Source organism: Solea senegalensis, linkage group LG9 (assembly GCF_019176455.1).
Source record: "Solea senegalensis isolate Sse05_10M linkage group LG9, IFAPA_SoseM_1, whole genome shotgun sequence".
Classification (NCBI taxonomy): Eukaryota; Metazoa; Chordata; class Actinopteri; order Pleuronectiformes; family Soleidae; genus Solea; species Solea senegalensis.
The window spans coordinates 11,355,797-11,370,953 of record NC_058029.1 but is presented as its reverse complement, the minus strand read 5'-3'; positions in this window follow the sequence as shown (position 1 = coordinate 11,370,953).

Genomic DNA, 15,157 nt, shown 5'->3' with positions numbered 1-15,157 from the left:
TAGTCAGTGGTGGTAGTGACAATAGCAGTGTTTTGGTGACGGACATTACACACTGGCGCTCTAGTATTTCATAAACCAGTGTCAACCATCTCTCTATCAATAGAGGTAAAAAGGAAGTATGAAATATACTGACTGGCTCATTCATTTTACAGTAATACAGTCTCTTACATATGCCAACATGTCCTGTGATAATTATTGCATGTCAGCAGTTACCTCTCCCCTCCAGAGTCATTGCTGTAAATGGGTGCAACCTAAGTACAGCGCTTGCAGATGCTCAATAAGACATGAGTTATTGATAACACTAGAAAAACTGACTCCTGGTTCTGAGTTATAGCATTGGGTAGTGTAAGTGTTTCTGCAGAATATTATGATGTACACATGGGAGTCAACCATCGACTTTTTCCAATATGAAATGCCAAACATTTGCATTTACTTTTGTCATAATTAGAATAAGAAATCCTGAGTTATGGTTTGAGTTCACAGTAGCCTATGACCAAAATCTAATCAGCTCATAATTGAGTCCAAGTGAAAGTTTGTGCCAATTGCATGTACTTGTATTGTTTAAATTATCGTGTTTATGTGTGCATTATCCAGTCCTTTATTTACTCATCTGTGCATGTAGAACATTTAGCAAGTACCAGATGTAAATGTCAACATTTAGCAAGTACCAGATGTAAATGTCAATGTTGTGCTGATATCATGATTAGAGCTGAATCTTGACCTTGGACATAATGCACACACCTTACCACTCCTCTGTGTTCCTCCCAGTTCAACTGTTGGTCACTCTGTCCTAATGTTACACTCTAGAATAGCTCAGGGGACAGGTGTCCACCAGCTTACAGGAAACTAAATCATCATATAGTTCAAACAGTGCTGAACAGGGAACGCTGGGACAGGTGTCCTCTGACATCAGGAGTCTCTGGACTGAACTGACCTTCACTTTACACAGTCAGCATGTTTTTACCCCAAACAAATACCTGGACTTACTCTACATTCTCTTACCGGTGTCAATATATGAGGTGTATGTAGAGTTGAGTGAAGGTTATCACTAAGAAATGGGTTGATAGCAATAATTAGCTCAATAATTAGCAAACAACTCCTTGATGGCCAGAAAACAATATGAGACATTACATTAATCTAAGGAAAAACATTTGAAAGAAGACATTTGAAATGTCTTCTCTTGAGAACATAAGTCTTATGTATGTATATTTACCATACATATACTTAATGTTCTGCTCACATATTAAGTTTTTCCACTTATTTTGTTAAATGGAAAACAGGATATTGCAGCCGTACCTGTTTCTAGTATGTTTGTTGTGTCTTATACATTCATGGAGGCTGGACGTATTCGGGTGAAAGACACTTTGAAAAAAAAATGCAATACTTTTTATTGAATTACTTCCTGAGTCATTTGTCTTTGTCTTACACACACACACACACACACACACACTGTAACTCACCTTCACCAGCTAGATGTTATTAGAAAAGTAACAGTGCCCTCCAGTGGTACTAAGAGGAACCTCAGTTCCTTTTTACTGCTCAAGTGGGACTGAGTTCAAGGCAGGCCATTAATTATTTGACCAGTTCCTTGTGAGAACGGTCGTATTAAAAACCAATGGGAAGACACTTTATTTCATCCGCAAACCCTCAGACATAACCTTCTCTGCATCAATAAAGATTATCATAATCGTCAAGCACTCATCATTCTCAAAGCGTCTACTTCCCTTACCCAAAGGGAAATACCACCTTTGCCGCCATGAGCCTTTTTCTGTTTAAAGCATCATGTGAAGCCATAGAGTAATGACGGAAATCTGGGGGGATATGGCAAACATTATGATCAGCCTATATGATTTACATAAACAATAAATGGAAAAAATGGCACACTTCTCCTCAGTGAGTCACTTCTGGAGGGGAGTGCATCATGGAAGAGAGTGTGCAGGCTATGGAAAGGCAGCGGACGTCTTTGAGATATACTGTGTGTTTGCTGTAATCTATATCGTGATAATAAAGTGAGTTTATGATGTGATCATTGGAAACTATCACACACACACACACACACACACACACAGTCACGACACACAGGCATGGAGGAGGAAGCGCTGGCTAGATGCACACACACAAACACACAGAATCTACGCATATGGCCAAGGGAGTCCACACTTCACACACACACACACACACATATGTACACATGGGTCCAGTGCGAAACCACATACACACACAGGAACACTCACTCATCTTAACCACATGCACACGCACACTCCTGCAGCGCATACCACCCCACTATTGGTCCAGACCCAGACGCCACATGCCAGTGCACCTCGCTCCCTGAGCCACAGGCCGCAGGAGGAGAAGAAGAAACAGATGGGTACCAGCTGTTTGGATGAGAGCCCTGGGTACACAGCTACTGTATTGCACTACACACACACACACACACACACACACACACGCAGGAACACAAACTCATTCAAGTGGTTTAACTGCTCTGTTGCCTATAGCGCCTCCAGTATTTACTCACAAAGCATTTAAAGGTAATGTATTGTTAGTGCTGTGGTAAACAATTGTAGATGTGAGGTCATCGTCCTGAATTCAAAAGCTCTGACGCCATTTGCGTTGGAAGCAGATCCCTGTTTTGCTGTAAAACAGCTTTCCTGCTAAGTACAATGTGTGTGTTTATGGTAATTATGCCGATGTTTCGAATTACGACAAATTCACTGATGTTCGAGTGCCTCACAAAGCACTTACAGTGCTGGATGCTGAATAATGCTAAATGTAAGGAAAGTGAACAAGAGGGATGGGGGGGGAGTCAGTATGTGTTTGAAGTAGAAATTATAATGTCAAGAGAAATCCAAAGAAAACAAACGATCATTTGGACGCTTTTTAAAGGTTGTGCTCTTACTGTATCTGGCTTCTTTGACTGTAGCACATCAGATTTGAGATGAAAACAACTGTGAGGTGAAAGTGCTGACTTTGAATGTGTTCACATCCATGTTAAACAGTGCAGGAATGATACCAGGCAACTAAGGACTTCTTAGGCCAAAATGTCACAAAGACTTAAATCACTGATTGCAAAGGATTTGCAGACAAACATTAAAGCTGCTGTAATAGCCTCTGGGTGACCCTGTGTGGTATACAACACTCCACCACTGACCCACACCAAGCACACAACGCAAAACCATGGGATTTATTAACACAGGGACACAAAGTCAGGCCACAACAGCAAACGGAAAGTAAAACCCTTAAGTCTGCACAGTAGACTTCTTTGAAGCCTTGGTGAGTGAACTGAAAATGTGCAGCAAATCAATATCTTTATCAATCAGAGAATTATCATCCAGTTTTCCAATTGCCTCTGGAATCTTTTGGTATGATTCAGCAAACTTTTTTTTTGTTTTCAGGACAGAAATTTAATTTCACGGGTCTGAATACACCCTTATCCAGATGCAGCCGTTTGCAGTGCTTTACCATTTGTGAACAAAGTTCAGCAAGTGAAGCAGTAATTGGGAGAGAAGTTAAAATAACTACATTTGACACGTGACCATCGACTTAAGACGAAAGTTAACGTTACTCCACGTCTGCAGGAATGTTTGCAAGCCAATTGAAAACTTTAAATATGACGGCTTAATTTCATTCTAGTTTTGTTCAGTTTAGTGCCAGACCCAAGGTCCAAATGATTTAAACAGACACAAGAAAAGAAAATCACTTGTCAAAAATAATGAATGGTCCACTCACTTATACAAAAGGGCAGCAGTTACCTTTCATATTCAATTTTTGTAAACAGAATTTGGTTGGGCAATTAAAATCGTACTGTTTCATTTCCGATCTAATGCACTGAAGGACACCAAGGAAAAAAGACACAACTTATCAATCTAATTTGTACTGCTTTAATGCAGCAGGCCATCTCATTGGATCCTTCTTTCTTTCTTTCTTTCTTTCTTTCTTTCTTACCCTCAGCTCATTACAAAATAGCTCGCTCAAACCAAAACTCTTGTCCTAAAGCTCGGGATGCATGCTTCCTTGGTCTGAATGTCATTAGTTACAGCCAGTAGTTGTCCCCTCTTATTACATTTGCTTTGAACACAATCTGTCTCGTTAAATAAAAATAAACCATTGTGTAAAGTACAGTAAATTCAGGGTTTAATCCATCTGTACTTGAGGCTGCTGTGACACTGCTGCCACTACAAACGTGACACTAAACATCACAGAGCGCCATATGCACAGCTTACTGGCATCCACAAAGCAACACTCCATACTGCACCAGCTATTGAATGCTGCACAGAAGAAAGAAATGACAAATAGAAATGGTATTGTGTATATGGTTGACCACGGTCATCCTGTGATTTCCAGCCACAGCGCTGATGTGGTCAGGCCAGTGTGGGTTTAGAGGGCAGACCCGAGCAGCAGTAGGCTGGGTCGGGATCTTTTTCCCTCATGAAGCCAACAGGATGTCTTTAATGAACCACAGTGTGTTTGAACTGTCACATCTCACCATTACACCAGGCCAGCCTTTATTGGCGTGCAACACATCAATAAAAAGGAAGGAGCAGTGAGAATGAGAAACGTGGCCAAAAATATTTTTTAAATAAAATAAGATGTGTCAAATCCAGGAAACACCATCTCTAAAAACAAAAACCACAAATCAAATGTTGGCCATAACTAACTGGGGCAGGCGTGCTCTTGCTGTGCCCGAGAGAGTGTTCTTAAGTTTCCTGATGTCTTCATGTCAGTCTTGATGCAACCGCAGAGTCAGCACGCAGCCTCAACCTACTAGTGAGGACTGTAGTTGCTTGTTGATTTATTCCCGAGGGTTGTTTACCACAGGTTCCACTGCATTGACGTTGACCCCGTTTGATTCCCAGTTGCTGAAGGGTGAGTTTACCTGCTGCGGCCACAAGATGGTGTTGCTGGTTTACCGTACAAGTGCCTCAGCTGTAGTGCCAGTTGTTGTGGCAGTAACAAAGAGAAAACATGCTAAGATCATTATCACGATATCTGCAAACTGCCGTGATGGTTCAGTAACTGTGGGTGTTGATACACTGCATATTGTTTCAATTACTCCAAACTGTTGTTCCAGACCATGCAGTAGGAAAATGCTCAAAAATACTTCATGTTTGATCTTGAGGGCTTTTGTGAAACTGGAAATGAATGGTGATTAACTATAATGACGATCATCATGGTGAAAGGTTTTGTGCCACAGGTTATTTTACTGTGTGAGCCAGTCTACAAAGAGAAGGCCTTAAAAAGAATGCCCTTCAAAACCATCCAAGGACACGGCATGTGGACCTTAGGGGTCACGGCGAGATAAATATTAGCTACGGTCAGCAAGCAAAAACAGAGATGGCGATAATTCAGAGACAAAGGTTATGCAACAAAGTTGTTTTCCTTTCCACTTTACATGGCAGTTGAAAACAAATGAACTGCTGAGTCAAGCTCATTTTGTTTGTGTGTATGTGTGTGTGTGTACGTGTGTGCGTAACCATGTGTGCATGTGAGTGTGGTGTTGTTGGGGTAGTTTCTGTAGCATTGAGTGAAAAAGGAGGACATGGGTATGATTAAAGTAAGGCACTAAAGCAAAGGTGATAATTGGGATCATAAACACTCACTTTTCCATTTACCCCTCTAATGAAGCGGTGCTGTTTATTCTGTGCAGCTGATTCATCAAAAAAAACTGCATCCACCCCGCAGGGAGTACCACTCTCATCACATCGGCTTATATTACTGTGGTATCAACAACTACAGCATGTACTGTACATAGCATAAACAGGCATTCAGGGCTTGTGTGCACAGACACATCAGATACTGTACCACAATGACTGTGCTCAGAGTGCTGCAAATAGATCGTAAGGGTGGGATTGAATAGCTAAATGAAACTTAAGGGTTTAAGGATTAAGGGTAATTGAAACTGAATAAGTTTGAAACTGAAAATCGCATAAAAATCCACTTACCAACAGCATAGCAAAATTAGATTATCATTTAAAAAGTTATTTTTTCCTTAATTTCCTCCATGTTCTCTAAGGATGATACAAAACCCATACCCTTTGACTGTATCCATTATTCTGACAGTGCAGTTACAATAATTTCGCATAAAAAAGCGCACATACAATTACCACTAAGCTAAACATGGCACGGCACAAAGATCTTCAAAGCAGCAACAGAGCAAAATAGTAAGTTATGATATGGGAAAAGTACAAAATGTTTGGTTTATTGTGAAACAGTGTGGGGGAAAATGTGACTGTGGCATCCTGCCACAGTCAGGAAGATTAATGGGAAACACTGAGTAAGCAGGATTTCAAGAAAAATAGTCGATTGTTGAGTCTCATCTCTAAGTTGTTAAACTCTAACATTTTGGGTTAGAGGCTTCCCAGCCTTGAGCCCCTCCCATCCGATGAGCAAGCGGCAGATGACCCAAGGCAACCTCTCATCAGGGTTGTATTGTAAGACAATACAATACAACTTTATGTATCTATGTGGGGCAGAGCAGCCCCAACATTCATCTACCAAACAATCCCTTCATGAAGACAAATGAATACAAATCTAAGAAAGAACAAGCACTGCTGTAGATTCCTTAAGACGGAACCACAGGAGAGGTCCAAATGCCCCAAATTCAACCTTAATACAACTGCATTTACCAAGTAGACAAATTTCCACAGGAATAAAAGACTTGGCGTATCGATTAGTTCTCTCCCCATCGATAAGTTTTATTGCATTTATCATCTGACCGTTACATTGTTTTTACTGTCTTTAGGATGTTTTGCAGTGTTGGTAGTTTTTGCCAATGCTGTAATAAGGAGCATGTACACACGGCTGCATAATAGAAGAGCCACTTGAGCGCCTGCTCTGTGATGGATGTTGGAAAGACAGTCAGCTGGAGATGTGAAAATCGGAATCTCTCTCAGATCAGTTGATTTACAATTTGCTGAAAGGTTAGCATAGAATTATTGATCAGCGATGTCAAAGATATGTTGTCGACCGTAACTTTAACCTCAGTGTCCTCAACAGCCCTGTCATCAACACTGATATAGGCTTGTTATTTATTTATGTTTGATTTCATTGTAGACGAGTCCCTGTTCGTGGTCCTCATGTGTTTATCTGCTCTTCTATAATGGGAATAACTGCTGATGCACTTCTGCCTCATTTATTCCAATATAACTCATCTCACTCAGGAGAGCCCTAAAATTGCACCAACTGATATGTGCATACAAACATGTTAGAGGCTGTTGTAGCAATGTGCAGTAGACAGAAACAGAAATATTGATTGTAATTACTTTTTGGCAGGATGAGAGGTGTTGCAGACGGCCACCTCCGAAGCGGTTCAATGAAACAGGGAGAGAAAAGAAAGAAATGTTTACAAAAATGCTCAATGATATATTGCTCTTAACCCCAGCATTGGAAGAAGATGTGATGAGTTTCATTCTGGCTTAGTGGCTGAGCTGAAATAGGCAAATGTAAGCTTCAGGGGGTCGTGACAGGGTCAGATCTAATTCTTAGCTAAACAGTAATTTTTCATCAGTTTCTTTGCAATTAAGCTGTGGCTCAGTACGGTCTCTCCTGGCTCTTTCTTTATGAAAGCAGACAACATTGGAGGATGGAGCTGTCACACAGTCCAGACACAGACTTGTTTTACTGCAGATCTGAGCTCTCCTGGGCTCTGCTCACGCCCTGCAAGTGGCTGCTGAAATACAAGTAGTCAGACAGAGGAGATATAAAGCCAAAGCAACTGGCAGCTCACAATCATAAATATCAGGAGGGAGAAATTTAGTTTCCTTTCTCACTAGGGCAGGGTTGTTTTTAATCAGTGAAGAAAACAAGTTTTTCTGCTCGGACGTTAAGCTCCGAGATCTTTCGATCAAAACTTTGATGAGTGACATTTTTTGATATGTGTTTTAATGAGACGTATCTTTCCTCTGCAGTGCGAGAGGACTAGTTTGACAGATGCTTTATTATGACTGGAAGTGTTTAACTAAATATTACTCCTGGCCTCTGGCTGCTTAGATTAGGATCTGTTTAACATTCTTCCGTTTACCCTTTAAAAAGCAACATATATCTATTAGGCCATCAGCATTTCCAGTTCAGCCTCACTTTTAAACATGATTCTTTCCGAGTTTGACGCCCGTCCAGTACAGGGACTGCTTATTTATCGCTATCCTTTGAAGAGGGGACCTGGTGGAAGCTCTCCCATTCGGTGTGTTCCCTTCACATTTCCAAGTCCAAATTCTGTGTGGCATGTTTGATATAGTGAATGAAAGGAATAACACAGGTTGTCAGGTAGGAAAGAGCCAGGCCACGAGGCCCAGGCAATCATGAAAACTGGGTCCGGCACTAGGCATGACTTCAATAAAATACCGCCAGTCCTACTTTTAAAAGCATTAGTCCAGGGCAAATTAAAAAGTTGAGTGCAATTAAAAGAAATCACTGTGTAAATGTTAGCATGTGGAAGTTTTTCTTTTCCTTTTCCCTTTCTGTCCTCCCCCCCTTCCCCCATAGCCGAACAAAGAATGCCCCAGAGGCAGAGCTGTGCAGCTGCTGAATATTACTACATCCATGTGTTTTGAATAAGACCCCATTATAATCAAAATCATAAAAAAAAAGGTAATGTGGCTCTCTTAAACATTTAAATTTGAGTTAACCAATGTGGGGCACAAGCCTCTGTGAGCATTTTTGTGTTTGCTAATTGAATGAATCCCCGGAAGATTAAGCAACCATCAAAGATTTATTTATTTTTTTTTTTCAGAGACATTTCTTGGTTAAGACTATTTAGAGAAATAGTACATGTTATCTTGGGCCAATAACACCTTCTATTCTAGTTCAGATCATTGTGTCTGAAACAAGTTGTTTTAAGAGGATGGTACAGTCCAGTGTGGCAAATATCCCATTACCACTGTTCAAAAACCTGTGTAAACCCAGGTTTACACAGGTTTTTAACCAGTGGGAATGTGTTAAATCAGCACTCACTCCTGGTTCAAATGACTTTGCAATGCACAAGGGTTTTTATTGGCTTCATTAATAGGAATACAAGACCTGCGTGAATATGCTAATGTCTCCGCTGTCTGCTACAGTTCTGGCATCATTCCCACCACAATGCTGTGTCGCACATTCATCTCCCATTCATTAGCATACCCTTTAGCATAGTGTCATCAAGGAATGTTTGTACGTATTTATCAGCTGGATATCGACTGAATGATCAACTGCAAAAGGAACCGAAGTATAAAGATATAAAAGAGTAACTATCGTAATACTATTACTGAGCCACATTTGTGATGTCAAAATTCATGTGTAGATGAACCGGGGGGGGGGACAACACCACAGGACAAACTAACCACTCGGAGTAGTTAGTCGTAAAAAGTGGAAATCACTTGTTTGTTTTTTTTAATGGGTTGATCCAGGTTTAAAAAATTCCAGGTATAACTGCTAATTCTAGGCTAAAGTGAATTAGTCTTGGTGGTCTAGACCTGTAACGGATACCTGGGTGTAATACTGACAGTCATTACTGAACGGGACTTCTCCTGCAAGATTCCTTATTTGATGTGACAGACTGCTGTTTTCTGTTACTAGACTTGAAGTGGTGACCTTGAACATTTAAAGACCTCTTGGAGGATGGTCATACTCAAAGAGAAAAGATAAGGGAAGAAAAATCATGTGATTTAAAAAGAAAAAAAAGCACACCCTTGTAGACTCTGTATTGTTCAGTGCACTTCAAATCAAGTGGATTTGAAGTGAATTTGTTTTCAAAAGAAACCTGAGGACCAAATTGCACTTACATTCTGTGGGGCCTACTGGTCTGCAGGAGTCTGCTATGTTGAACTCTTTGGTTAAAAGTCATGGAGGGTGTCGCCTCACACCAGGACAGATGAGTTTCCATGGGAGGAACAGAGTTGTCTGGCCAAATCCACTTTTCCCCTTATTAAAATGGATATTTCCGAGCTGTCAGAGGGTAAAGTCTGGGTTTTCGGAGACTTGCAATGACTTCTCGCTGACAGTGGACTTCCTTTCCCCATAGGTTCAGTATCTCCTGTGGCTGTCCCTCCCACTGTGAGGTATAACGGCTTCCCTGTGGACCTTGAGCCAGCACTGTTCTGGCAAGTTGTTCACCTCTTACTTAGCAGCACACACACTAATTTACTGAGACTCGACACTGTTTTGGGTCCGCGGTGTAATTCCCACGTTCCAGCTGAGAAAATATATCATTAGTCCCTCATCGTGTAATGCTTGCCACGTTACGTTATAAAAGCTGGGTGTAAAGCGACATGGATAAAACAGGAGCGATTTCCAGTGTGCCTCATTTTGAGCGCCTGTTTGGAATAAGTGGTGGGCGTCGAGAATTTGAAAAGGGGACAAGATGCGGTGTTGAAAAAGGCCATTTTGCTTACTAAATACTCCTGGGTGGCTGGAAGACTAAGCGTTTCCATTGCAAATGTCTCCAGTAACATGTTATAGCCATACGAGAGCAGGTCTTTTACGAGTCTGCCTTGAAAGTTATGTGGATTAATTAACTTTCCAGGCAAATTACGATTCCATGCTAATTGTAGTCTAGGTATGTTTAATGAGATCTGGACAGAAGATGGGTAAAGCACAAATGAGTTCATTCCCCCCACAGATGTTTTCTACTGTGCTGTCGTGCTTGGGTTTAAAGGGAAGCTTGTTTACCACTCAGAGGCTGAGCGACTTCACAGCTGCCGCGACAAACGCGGGACTGTCACTGAGTGCAACCTCTGCGTAGCTCTGTCATTACACATAGAGAGCAAGTGAAAACCCTTTTTTTAGGCACGAGACCGCTGTTTTCTGGGTTTTGCGCTTCACAAACATTTTTACAGGCGTGACAGGCTGCGACCGAGGCAGGCCGCAACAGACAGCTCTGTCACCTCATAACAACCACCCCGCAGAGCCACACGCGTCAGCTAAATGTGTCACCTCCCAGGAAGCACAGAAACAAACAAAAAAACAAATGAAAGAAAGAAATTGTTGAGTCTTCCGGCCAACATGTGCCTTAATTAACAAATACAGGACATAGCAAATGAGAAGCCAAAGGAAAGGATTGACTGTATTCTTTGTAGGCTTTACCACACAGTGACCACAGCGCACATGGCCCTACACATCATTCATCAATGCTATACTGTACACCCAGTCACCCCACTTCATGTACTGGTGTTTACTCTCTGTTTACCGCTCTGCTTAGTGTTCCTGTCGGTCCGTATCTCTAGGAAACCGTCCTCTACATCTCCATCCCTCTATTTTCTGAAACACAAGCCATTCATGTGGCAGCAATTTGGGCTGGCCGACACCCAGTGGTGAATGTGCCCGACCCCCTCTCTGCCCCCTCTAGCCTCCTCCTGACACCCGCTCCAAAGCCACATCTATCGCGCCAGTCCTCAGGGCCCTGACTGCTGGCCCCAGCCCATCAAAGCCATTCCTCCAGGACTATGCGTCTGCGTAGGTCTGCATCTATGAACTGAAAGGGTATTAGAGGTTACAAAGTGATGTTCTGCTTATACATGTGACCTAACTAACCTCCACCTAGCCCACTGCCTGTTCATTAATGAGCACGGCGGTGTATAGTGCTGTGTATTAAACACAGCTCTATAATTCTGTTTGAAAAAAAGCCTTCCTGTGTTTTTATGAACGTTTCCTCACGAGCATGAGCCCTGTGTTGTGGATTTGTGGATAACATGAAAGTTATGTGTATCTATGTTACTACGCAGATAATTAAAAAAGAAACCTGTGGTTTTATATATACTTTAGCTTGCTATTAGAATTAAAAAATGATAGAAAGAAATTGGATTGAAGAGCAATGAGACATTTATTACATCCTCACATTATGAGAGAAAAGCAGTTTGATATATTCTTGCATTCAAATGAGCAGAACCCTGCTTTTCTTATTGCCAGAGCTCCCGTTAAACTGTTTCATTGCCGCAGAAAAGCAGTGGCCTTTGACGCCGCGCACAAGACATCATCCACTTACTCCGACCCATAATAAAACACATTCATGCCCTAATAAGCCCCGCTTTGTTTCTCATACATCCAAATGAAAACATTTATTGGACTAATTACAATGGTCTTGCATTGGATTTTCTTCCTGTGTTACACATGCCTTGGCAAAGTTCCCAGGATTGTGCCACAGTGTCTCGCTACTACATGACTGTGGTACCAACTAACTGCCATGTCTGAAGGGGAAAGGAAGGCAGGGAGAAAAACACTGCAACAAAAATATGGAATATTAGTCAATGGAAGAGGTAATTTAAAATGTTACTGATGTACAGCTTACAGCATGAACAAAATGTTCTGTTTACAATGAAAATAAATGCTTTTATGCTTTTATTTACGTGCAATTCTTTTTATTCGCAGGTTAATCATGTTTTTCAGGTTTAGGCAAAGACGTTTCGCTTCAGTGCACTTCTGTCTAATCAGAATGTATGTTGTTGATGATTAAATTAAATATATTCAAAAGCATTTGTGCACAGTCCTGAAGTGGTAAAGTGTTAATCGTTTGAGTCCCTGAACAGAGCGGTATATGTGGTATTTCTTTCCTTCTCTTTTTATTAAACGCATTACCATCATTAGACGCAGACTCCGCCTGAAGCAAATTTCTCTGCTTTTCCTTTGATCATTATCCAGTCCTCCAATCATTTATTGGCTGAGCCACATCCTGCTGAAGGTGAACAGTGAAGGTGCATTGAAATTCAACTCTAACTTATTGGGAATGTCATGCTATTCATATAATTTCTCAACATCATCTTCTCTCATCAGTGCAGATGAAGTGCTAACATTGTTAGTGCCAGTGGGTGACTTTAAGGGAAAATGTAAAGTCCCAGGCCAAGAACTTTGCTGTTATGTGTTGATATTGATGGCAGTTGAGTTGTAGTAAAAGCTGATTTATATTGCCTCTGCACAAGAGGTTAAGTTTTTGGTGTTGTCTGTCTCTTTATCTGTCTGTGTCTCTGTTCACAAAAACTACTAATGGAATACAGAAAACATAATTAAAAAACAAAATTCTGATATCTATAAACAAGTATAATGTGGATTTTAGCTCTGCCATGGATTTAATGTTTTGATACAGAAGATATCGGTCACAATCAGTAACAGGAAAGTCCCTTTCCAAAAATCAGTCATTCCGCCAGTTTTGATGCAACAACCGACCAAGAGAGTATAAAGAGCATATTTTACATCCTACAACAAGCTGAACAACCCAAGAGTACGCAAAACAACTTTAGTGACACACAGTTAAGAACTTGTTGAAAATGAGTGGCCGTTGAAAGTTTTAAAAATGACATCCCCAACATTCTCCATCATTCTCGTGTTTCCTGCAGAAAAAGAATATTAGAATGTATATCTTTTAATCTACTCATTACTCACTACTTTTTTGAGTTTTTGCAACCCTCTGCAATTCCAAGAAGTGAGTTTAATTACTACCCCACTGGACATAATAACTGACTACAAGTAGATGATAATGGAAAAAGAAATATCTATAAACTGCCAAAACAACAATAAACAAGAACCCCTTAAACAGCAAACAGAGACCCGGTGTTCCAAAACCAGGGATTTCAACGCCCCCACCCCCCCACACACACTTGTACACTCCAGTAGACTTGGAGACCACTCCACACTCTCTGAGGAGTGGTCAAATGTGGCTGTCCACTTCATCTCTAAAGTGGTCTCTACCTCCTCTTGTCAAAAGGAAAAAATAAAATAAACCCAAACTCTATTAGTCAATACTATTATAAGGGAAAGCAGAAGTAACGAAAGCAAACTCTGCAACACCATTACAGGTGGAAAGAATATGAGAGAACAGTTAGCGGTAATAAGTAAATGAGAAAATAATAATTTAAAATATTAGTAAATGCTGTAGGCAGAGCAGGTTTTTTTACATTACATTACATTACATGTCATTTAGCAGACGCTTTTATCCAAAGCGACTTACAAAAGTGAATATGTTTTTCAGAAAGTTTACCTAAGTAAACAGTAAAACTCATGCATATATACATGCATCCTCAAGCACACACAAGGTATTCACAGGCATTAGCATCTGCTGCAAACAGAAACTAAGTTGTTATACTCAGCAGTAAAGCAATGAAGTTATCCCAATACAGCTATTCATCATGTGTTTTTTCCTCTTGAATGTGTCTGATGAAGACCTCCACGTTGGATGGGTTGTCAAAAAACCATGTGTTGCCGTTGTGGGTTAGCAGCAACTTTGCAGGAAACCTTATACCATGTCATATTCCCTTGTTGCGGAGCTTCTGCCTTACAGCGTCAAAAGCCTTGAGTTTCTTGTGAATCCCAGCCGCTAAATCAGGGTAAAACCGAACCTTGTAGAATATCTGCCTCTTGTTTCAGACCGCATTTAGAATATGCCTCTGTTGTCTCTGTCGTTCATAAACTTCATAATCAATCCTGGAGAGATGGGCTCTCTCCAGGATTAGTTTTGTGTTAGATGAAGCCAAACCCAGGGTCTCCGGAATCCAAGCCTCGAGGAAAGAGCAGGCATCATTATCCTCCACCCCTCTGGGAGGTTGACCAGCCTTAGGTTAGATCTTCTAGGGCAGCCTGTGGCCAAGTGGAAAGGGAACTTGGCTTGTAACCGGCCGGTTCAGCAAGGTACCCAACCCCCATTTCTCCCCGAGCACTACTCAGTGTAGCAGCCCACTGCGCCTAATTCTAGGATGGGTCAAAATGCAGAGAATAATTTCCCTAAGGGGATTAATAAAGTATCTAAAATAAAAGAGATGCTTGTCTCTGCACTCTTAACACGTTCCAAGCACTCACCAACTTCTTTCCGCATTCCTTCAATTGCTGAAAGTCTCTGATAGCTTCAAGGATTGGCTGGGAAGTAGCTCCTTCAGCACCAGATATGTTAGCATTCTCCTCCCTTATTGGGCTAGCGTTAGCTGTAGCAACACCACCTTGTTTAGCCGGAGTAAAAGTTATTTTGGGGTGTGAAGATTTGCTGCGACCTCTACCTTTGTCTTGCAAAGCTGCCATCCAGCTGTTTCAAGCTTGGTGACAATTAGTTGGTTTATTGTAAGAAATTCGTCAAAGTTTTACAGAGGGGCGAGACCAACATTCACCTAGTGCGCTGCCATACCGGAAGTCCCGCTTTGATTATTCTATTCTATTTGTGTATATTTAAAGTATAAGATTGTAAAGATTTTCACGTCTGAGGGAGATG